We start from the raw sequence: 9,858 nt of genomic DNA on the forward strand, positions 1-9,858 counted from the left end.
AACCATTTAGGTTTCATCTTCTGACATGGATTTTACTTTATTACCTTTCTTCCTAAACGTTCCAAAGTTTCAGTACATTTTCCTGTTTTGTTACTGTGCCTTTGGAACTGAATTCAGACTTCAAAGGTTTGCTGTCTGACGGAAATAACATTTAACATTTGTAAGTTAACAGTTAACCCCCCTCAAGTCCCCACAAAACTGAGTGCATGCACATGTCCACACGTATCCACATATTTATTTCATTATATCTTATAGAATGTTATATTATAGTCATAGATATGAATATTATCTCATTATATCTTATATGATATAATTTTAGCAAAAGCCAAAAAGCTAATGATATTTTATTCTTAACAACCCAACCAAAAGATTTATCATGGTCGTATCCGACTGACAAAAATGTACTGAATCTATATAGTGGCTGTCTCTTTAAAGGAAGTCAACACTAACTCAGGTGTCATGGCCTTACTTCTCATTGTATTGCCAGAGTTAGGATCTGAACCTGGGCTCTGATAGCCCCTGTAATAAGCAGGGTCCACAGTACCATTTTGGGAAGGTCCCGTGATTCCCCTAAGCCAAGCTTATCTTTAGGGTACAAACGTGGGGTTTAAGTTTAGAGGACCCGAGCATACCTAAGCAGTTCTTATCCTGGTCTGGCCCACCTACCCATCACCATTGTCTCAGTTCTAATCTCTTAAGTAAACTGGGAGTCAGCACTGTGTGAAATCTTTTCCATGCAGATAAGATCCTCCACTGGCTAGCACCAGACTCCCAGGCTTTTTCTACTCTCAGCAGACTCAAGGGAAAATCCCAGATTCTTTGGACTTCCATGTTTCAATAGTCTGACAACCAAAGGGAAGGGCACAAATGTCTCTTTAGAATATTTTTATTTCTGCCAGGACAGTTAGATCTGCTCTGAATCATTCCTTATTTCTCCTGACTTGGAAGGTCAGAGAGACAAAGGGATAAAGTACTTAAGACTTCAGGCTTTGTGCTTTTATGCTTTGTTATTATTGTTGCTGGACAGAGGGAGGGGACAGAGAGAGACAGAAAGACAGAGACATGGGGAGAGACAGAGAGAAACAGAGAGTCACAGATATAGTAAGAGACAGAGAGACAAAGAGATAGAGACAAAAACAGATATAGAGAAAGAGACAGAGAGGAAGGGAGAGGAGCAAACATGTAAGCTGGGTGCATACAGAGGATCTGGGTGGAGTTGACAAGAGGAAAGAATATGATCAAAACATATTGTATGAAAAATATTTAAATAGAAGTTAATTAATTAAAAAATAATTGCAGGCTTTTATTTGGAGCAAATATCTGCAGAGGTGGTTCTCTGGGAGAATCAGGGCCATCCACATAGGAGCTGAGAGATAAGGTGAAGGGCCAGGAAAGGTGGTTGAAGGGTTACTTTAGGGCCCAAAATGGACTTTTGTTTGTTAAGACTGATAAAGTGCGGTGAGTCCTGACTGAAAGAATGTCAGGTGATTGATAACATCTTCCTGGCCAGTCATTAGGAAGGAGCCTGCAGCAGGGTTGTGGCAGGAATCTAGGGGAAAAAGTCACCTTAGTCATCATGATTCCAGAATCCTGATGACTGTGGTTTATGGGAAACTGCCAGAACATTTCAAAATGGAGTCCATAGTTAACACTAACTATACTGCCTACTTTGTTCCTAAGACAAATGTAGATTTCCAATCTCAGTTGTGCTCACATACCCTGGAGAACTTATACTAACTTGTGTGTGCCATGGTTTTACACTTACTTGTTTGAGTTTATTTCAAGATTTTCTTGAGGCTATTCAGAATGGGAGTGTTGTCCTGATTTTCCTCTCAGCGTGCTTGTTATCTGTATATAAGAAAACTGCAGATATTTTATGATAATTTTTTATTCTGCCATTTTGTTGAAAGTTTCAAACAGTTCTGAGAGTTTCCTGGTGGAGCCCTTAGGGTCTCTTACATATAGAATCATATCGTCTACGAATAAGGATACCTGGACTTCCTCTTTCCCGTTTGTTTCCTCACTATGTTTTGTTCTTGTGTTCTTCCGGCTACAACTCCACACACTGTATGGAACAGGTGTGAAGAGAGTGGGCATCCCTGTCATGATGAAAAAGCTTTGAGTTTTCTCCCATTCAGTTAATTAGAGATAACCCACATACAACCTTTATTGAGATAGTTCCTTCTATCTAGCTATTCCTAGTTTCTCCAAGGCTTTTTATCATAAAGATACGTTGGATTTTGCCAAACATAAAAACCCTTTTCTGATTTGATATTTTTGAGGGATTCTTGAAAACCTCCATTGCATTCAAGTTGTGCAAGAATTTTTGCGTTCATCAGTGCTCATCAGAGACACTGGCTTATAATTTTCTTTCTCTAAAATGACTTTGATTTTGGCAGATTCTCCTGATTTTCCTGCTCCCTTTCTCTGCTCTTGTCTTCACTCTTTCTTCTTGTCTTCTCTTTATCCCTCCTCTTAGAGCCTCTTTCTATTTGCGGCCACATGGGCTCTTCTAATTTCCCTGGCCTTTCCCCATATTTATTCCCACCTGTCTCCACATATTTGACAGTTGTAGGCTAGGAAATATATGTAAGAAAGTATGTATCATATTTATGTGTCTGAGCCAGGGTTAACTCAATATAATGTTTTCCAAATTTCATTTTTCTTTTATAATGAAATAAAATCCCATTGTATATATGGCTCACATTTGGATTATGTATCCATCTGTTGATAGACATCTATGACCTACTTTTTTATTTTTTGTAACTTGATCTCATTTTGGTATTAGCTTTGTTAATAATGGTGCTGTTAAGAGAATCTGGTAGCGTTCCTTCCATGGTACTTTGAAATAGTTTGAGAAACATTGGCGTTTGCAATTCTCTAAGGAGCTAATGGAATTTCCAATTGGGTGGACACTATTTAATTGAATTTTTTTTTAAATTCAACCTCATTGCTTATTATGAACCAGCTTCAATTGTTTCTCTTGGTTTAATTTTGCAACTTAAAGTCCATTAACTTCAGGCTGCAGTCAGCAAACATTCCTGGCCTCAGGATGGCAGAGGATCTCAGCAGCACTCCGGCTTGGGAGATGGACAAGTTTATAGAGGATCACCTTCTTCCTGACACTACATTTCTTACTGGGGTCAGAGCAGACATCGACTTCATAAGTGCTTTTCTGAAGGAGAGATGCTTCCAAGGTGCCGCCCACCCTGTGAGGGTCTCCAGGGTTGTGATGGGTGGCTCCTAGGATGAACACACTGTGTTCAAGGGCAAGTCAGAGGCCAACATGGTGGTGTTCTTTAACAATCTCACCAGCTTTGAGGCTCAGTTAAACTGGCATGGAGAGTTCCTTGAGGAAATTCAGAAACACCTGTGCCAGTTGCAGCAAGAGAAACAATTTAAAGTGAAATTTGAGGTCCAGATCTCAGAGCAGCCCCACTCCAGATCTCTGAGCTTCAAGCTGAGTTCCCCTGAGCTCCAGCAGGAGATGGAATTTGATGTGCAGCCAGCCTATGATGTCCTGTATGAACTGAGAAACTACAAGCACCTTGAATGGGACATCTACAATGAATTCTATGCCCAACTCATCCGTGAGTGCACCGCCCTGAACAAGGAGGGCAAGTTCTCCATGTGCTTCATAGACCTCCAGCAAAAGTTCCTGAGGAATCGTCCACCCGATCTGTGGAATGTCATCCGTCTGGTCAAGCACTGGTATCAACTGTGTAAGGAGAAGCTGGGGAAGCCGCTGCCCCCAGTGTGCGCCCTGGAGCTGCTCACAGTGTATGCCTGGGAATGCGGGGTCAAAGACAGCTCTGGACTACATATATAGCCCAGTGCTTCCGAAGTGTCTTAGACCTGATCACTGACTATTTGAATCTTCTAGTCTACTGGAGATGGTGTTGTGAATTTAAACATGAGATCTCTGACTACCTACACAGACAGCTCCAAAAAGACAGGCCTGTGATCCTGGACCCGGCAGACCCAACAAGGAACGTGGCTGGTTCAAACTTAGAGGGCTGGCACCTTCTGGCAAATGAGGCTATGGTCTGGACATATTCAACTTTCTTTATGAACTGTGATAAGTCCCTTTTGAACGGCTGGGATGTACCAGTGAGATCCTGTCATCATCTTGTCTCCTTGCACACAGCTTAGGTCACCCCATCTACTTGGATAATATTCTTATTGACAGCCAGAGAAAGAAAAATGTGTCTCTCAGTGAGCACCCCAGCATCTACCCAAGAGGCTCCAGAGTCAGGGGCATGTGCTCCTCTGCTGCAAGACCTTGACCTAGAGTACAGGGTGGTACTCTAGGATCCAGTGAGGGGCATCCAACATGTGACCCAACTCCAGGCTTCTGATCCCTGCCTGCCCATAAACAGCATCCTCACAGCCTGCGTCATCTGCTTTACCCTCCAACAGTGCTCTCTGGGAGTCAGACTCTGAAGGAAAGAGAACTCTAGCTTGACGTCCATCTGTCCAGCTGTTGGGAGGTTCTGTCCAAAGAATAAAAAAAAAAAAGTCTGAGCATCATCAATAAACAACAGCCAGCCTTGAGGGGGTGTGTACACTCTGAGGGATGGGTCTTCATCCCAAGTTCAGCAGTGTACGTGGCCCTGGAGCCCTGGAAATCTGGCCAGTGTGCATTGAGGTGTACTGTTTCTGCAGTGTGCAGGCTGGGGTTACCACAGTGCAGGAGAATAAAATTGTGTGCACTTAAAAAAAAGTTCATTAACTTCTTTAGGTTTTAAATTTATTGGAATATAGGGTTTTAAGGCAAGTCCTAAAGGTTTTCTTGATTTCACTAGTTTCTGTCCTAATGTGGTCATTTTTGTCTCTAATTTTATTAATTTGGGTCCTCTCTCATTTTGTTAGTTTGGCTTAGAGGGTAATCAAACTTGCTTAGCTTTTCAAACTGAATTCTTTGGTTCATTGATTTTTTTGTATTATTTTCATTTCATTACTTTTTGCCCTAATCTTAATTATTTCTATCAGCTGATTTTAGGTTTCCTTGTTCTTGTTTTTCTAAGACTGCAAATTTCACTGTTAGACTATCTGAGACATTGTTCCTCTCTCTCTCTCTCTCTCTCTCTCTCTCTCTCTCTCTCTCTCTCTCTCTCTCCTGATGTAGGCAGTTGTAGGGATAAACTTCTTTTGGAATGTTTGTGCCATGTCCCACAGGCTTTTGTATCTTGTATTTTCAATTTTCTGTTTGATGCTAAGGAATTTTAAATTTCCCTTCTGATTTGACACTTTTGTTTGTATTCATCGTCCATAAGCCTGAACATGCTTTTCAGTTTCTCTTACAATGGATTTCAAGGTATTTTTTTTCTGGTTATACTCAGATAGAGTACAAGAGGTTATTTTAATTTTCCTCTGTTGATTAAAACTTGCTTTGTGTTCCATTATGTGATCTGCTTTTACAGAAAGTTCCAGGGCTGCTGAGAAGACTACTCTGCAGTTTTTGGTCTGTTTCATCTAGTTATTTAACTCAAATATTTCTCTGTGTTTTTTTTTTTTTTTTTTTTTTAAAGGATGAACTGTGTGCTAAACAGTGTTTTGTTACCTTGATGCCAGCTAAAGCACTGGTTCTCAACCTGTGGATTGTGACCCATTTGGGGGGACAGCGGGCGTCAAACAACCCTATCGCAGAGGTCACATAGCAGATATTTACGGTTCATAACAGCAGCAAAATTACAGTTATGAAGTAGCAACGAAAATGATTTTATGGTGGAGGGGGTCGCCACAAAATGAGGAGCTGTATTAAAGGGTCACAGCATTAGGAAGATTGAGGAGCACAGAGTCTTTTGGGGAAAGGTAATCTTAATTCTCAACTCACTGTGGGTGGTGCCGCCTCCCCAGACCCCCGGCCTGGTAGTTCAGGGTGCTATAAGAAAGCAGCAGACCAAGCAAGTCCAAGACAGTAAACAGCACCCCTTCGTGACCTCTGCTTCGAGTTTAATGTCTAGGTTCCTACTTTGAGTTCCTGCCCTGACTGTGATGGACTGTAATGTAGAGTGCAAGCTGAAATGAACCCTTTCCTTCCCAAATCTGCTTTGGCCTTGGTGTTTTATCATAGCAACAGTTGCTAAGACAAGCTGCTTATTAGTGGGAGGGGGCCCATCACTCTTACTGTCCTGAGGTGACAGTGATCTTTCTACTTAGTTTTGTTTACCTTAGAAAGCTGGGAGCACGGACAGTCCATGTGTAGAGGTTTCAATTTTCTATTTTTTCTTGGAGTATTTCCTCTGTATCTGTTTTTGGTCTCATTTTCAAAAGAGATGACTGGCTTTTAATTATGTGTAAATGCACATGTCTGCACGTAAGGATGTGCATGTGAGTACGCGTGCCCTGGTGGCCAGAAGGTTCGATCAGCGGAAGCTGGAGTTATAGGCAGTTGTGAGCTGAGCCCCCTGACATGAGTCCTGGGAACTGAATTCCAGTCCTCTGAGAGAAGAGTAAACCTTCTTTTCTTCTGTGTGATCACTCCAGACCCACTTTCTGACTAATTTCATTTTGAAATCGACTTTGCCATATACGATAATAGAACAGGGACCCCATCCATTTCCGCTTCTCTTCATGTGGAATACCCTTTCCCATCTGTTGACTTATGTTTCTACTGGTTTTTATATGTTCAATTCATCCCAGCTCCTCCACTGTCCTATTTCTTAAGCCTCAAAAAACAACTTTGACTACATAGCCTCAGTGGATCCAATACCCACTTTGACAATGGTCCAGGAACACAGACTTAGAACATACTGAATGACAGCCACTGCAGGAAAAGTCACAACTTTGTTGTCAAAGAATAAAAGGAGACCAAAAATCAATGCATTTACCAGCCACACAGGTGGAAGCATCAGGTATGTGGGTTCCAACAGAGCAGAAAGCTCTCTGCTGCTGGCTTCAGATGCAATCTTTAACTGCCTTAACTTTAGGGTTGGAGGAAATGAGTGGCCTGTTAAGTATAACAATGTATTCCAGACTTTTTACCGGACAGCCACAAAGTTAGATCAGATAGAGAGGCTGGGAATAAATGCCCATTGTGTGGACCAAAGATAGCCGGAGATGATTTGGCTCCTGATCTGTGACATTCCATTTCTCCACAAATCATGAAGTTCTAGTAAGTTAATCAGTTTTCAGGATCTGTGACACAGATGTGCCTTCTTGAGAAAACTTCAGTTCCCAGTGTAGTTCCAATGTTAACTCTGTTGTGCCTTCCTTCCTGTGAGACTTTTTTTTTCCTCTTGGGGAATTCTATTTTAAGACACCTCACCCTTGATATCCCATCAGGTGAATCCCCCAGATACACTGATGTTTGGTTATACATGATGAATTTGCTAGTCATTCTCATATATGTTTGAGACACACATAGTTATCAAATTATTTTCTAAGAGTTTTCTTGACTCACAAAAATATAGTGATAAGTAGAATCCTCAAGCTAGACTAAAGCAAAGATTGAAATACCATGGGGGAAACTAAAGGGAAGAATGGAGGTCAAGTTAGCAATTTTATGTTATTTTTCCCTCTGTGACTATTTCTTACAAGGCGATTCTTTAAATGTGCTCTCGCTTTGATAATAATTGTTTTTGATAATAATTTTGTTTTTCTGACATTTTACCTTTATGTAACTACTCTATGGCCTACCTTCATCTTTGAATCTAAGGGTTTTCAGGCAGGGATATAAATTTTATTAACCCCTAGTTATGGTTTTTAAATATTTACCATTTAGAAAGTTTTATTAGATAGAAAAGAAATGAACTGATTTCATATGTCTTTCAAGATCATGGTGAAATAAAATTGGAAAAAAAACCAAAAACAAAAAACCCTTCAGAAACTACACAAATAGATTAAGACTGAGCAATATACCCTTAAATGACCACTGAAAGCTGGAAGAAAATTTAAAATGCTTAAGAATTAAATGAAAATGAGAGCACATCTTACTAGAATCATGATAATAGCAGATTATCAGTATGTGGGCTTACACTAAAAAATCAGAATGATCTCAGATAAAATAATAACATACCCCAAAGTCTTAGAAAAATAAGAACAATGCAAATTCTGAAAAATATTAAAGAACAGGGCAGAAGTTTATGGAACAGGGTCTAAAAGAACAACACACAGAATCAAAGACTTGGTTGTTTGGAAAAATAGTGAAGACTGGCAAACCCTTTGTCAACTAACAAAAAGGAAAAAAAGTAATAAAATTGCTGGTGAGAACTGGTGTATTGGCCCATGCCTTTAATCCCAGCACTTGGGAGACAGAGGGAGGCAGGATCTCTGAGTTTGAGGCCATCCTGGTCTACAGATCGAGTTCCAGGACAGCCAGGACTACACAGAGAAACCCTGTCTTGAAAAACAAAACAAAACAAAACAAAACAAAACAAACAACAAAAAACAAAAACAACAAATTTGAGATGATAAAGGAAAGTAACACCACAACTTACTATGATCTCCAGACATTCAATACAGAATACTTTGAAAACTTATATTCTAAAAATCTAGGTAATCTATATGAAATGAATCCTTTCTTAGATAATTAACTGCCAATGGTAAATAAAGATTACATAATCAATTGAAATAGATCAATTATTTCTGAATCTTGAATCACTAATAAAATATCTTCCAGTATATATACCCTCCCCCACACACATAACAACAATGAAAGAAAAACAAGGAGGTGAATTTGAACAAAAGCTGGGGTGGTAAGATTTGGTATGGTGGTAAGGTGGGAAGAGAGTAAAGAGAAGGGGACATTATGTAATTATAGTTGCAAAAAATGAGAAATATATATAGTTTTAAGAAAGGCCTAAGACCAGATAGATTTACTTCCAAATTCCACCAAGTCTTAAAAAATAAGAGAACAGAGCTGAGTGTGGTGGTACATTCCTTTAATCCCAGAATCGGGAGGCAGAGGCAGACCAATTTCTGTGAGTTCAAGTCCAGCTTGTCTACAACACAAGTTCTAGGACAACCAGGGCTATACAAAGAAACCTTGTCTCTAACAACAACAACAAAACAATACAAAAACAAAAGCAAAGAGTGTAAGGGGGCAGGCAGAGACAACACCACCGCTTCTCAAAGTGTTTCATAAAATATAAGACAGAACACCACAAAACCACCAAACAAGGCAAATCTTACCCAGACACTTAAACCAGATAAAGACATAACAACAAATGAACCACTATACTACTTTCCTTGTGAACTAAGATGCAAAATTTCTCAGCAAAATTCTTGTAAAGTAGATTCAAGAATTCAATGAAAACATACAACATCTACCAACACCCATTGGGGTACAAGGAAGGCAGTCTTAAGAGATAAGTTGATAGACCTGAATGCTTACATTTAAAAGAAAAGGTGTCAGATTTCTTTGTAGACCAGGCTGGCCTCTGCCTCCCAAGGCCTGGGATTAAAGGCCTGCACTACCACTGCCCAGCAGGTGTCAGATTTCTCAAAGAGCTTAATTATGAACCTTAGAAAACCGAGAACAAACCATACTTCCAAACCAGTACACAGTAGGAAATAATTAAAATCAGAGAACAAATGAATAAAATAGAAAAAAGTTAGTGTGACCGTGAGTCAGTTGTTTGAAAAGATAAATAAGATTGATACATCCTTAATCAAAATAACCAAGCACTCTATTGAACAAAAATACAGAGAGTCGGTACCCTTGTCTCTTTCCTGATGGGAGGGAGAAGTTTGGAAGACACTGTTCCCTTGTAGTCATCCACCACCTCTGGCTCGAACAATCTTTCTGTCTCCTCCTCCACATAGGCCCCTGAGCCTCCACGGGTGGGGTTTGATGATGACACCTGGTTCAGGGCTGGGGGCTCCACTTGGTCTCCACTCTTCTTTTATTGTTTT

General features: G+C 40.1%; 1 pseudogene; it reads left to right on the forward strand.

Moving 5' to 3' along the window:
* The first annotated feature begins 3,052 nt into the window (after positions 1-3,052).
* LOC117694267 (inactive 2'-5'-oligoadenylate synthase 1D-like) lies at positions 3,053-4,219 on the forward strand (annotated as a pseudogene).
* The last annotated feature ends 5,639 nt before the right edge of the window (positions 4,220-9,858 follow it).

Source organism: Arvicanthis niloticus, chromosome X, assembly GCF_011762505.2.
Source record: "Arvicanthis niloticus isolate mArvNil1 chromosome X, mArvNil1.pat.X, whole genome shotgun sequence".
Classification (NCBI taxonomy): domain Eukaryota; kingdom Metazoa; phylum Chordata; class Mammalia; order Rodentia; family Muridae; genus Arvicanthis; species Arvicanthis niloticus.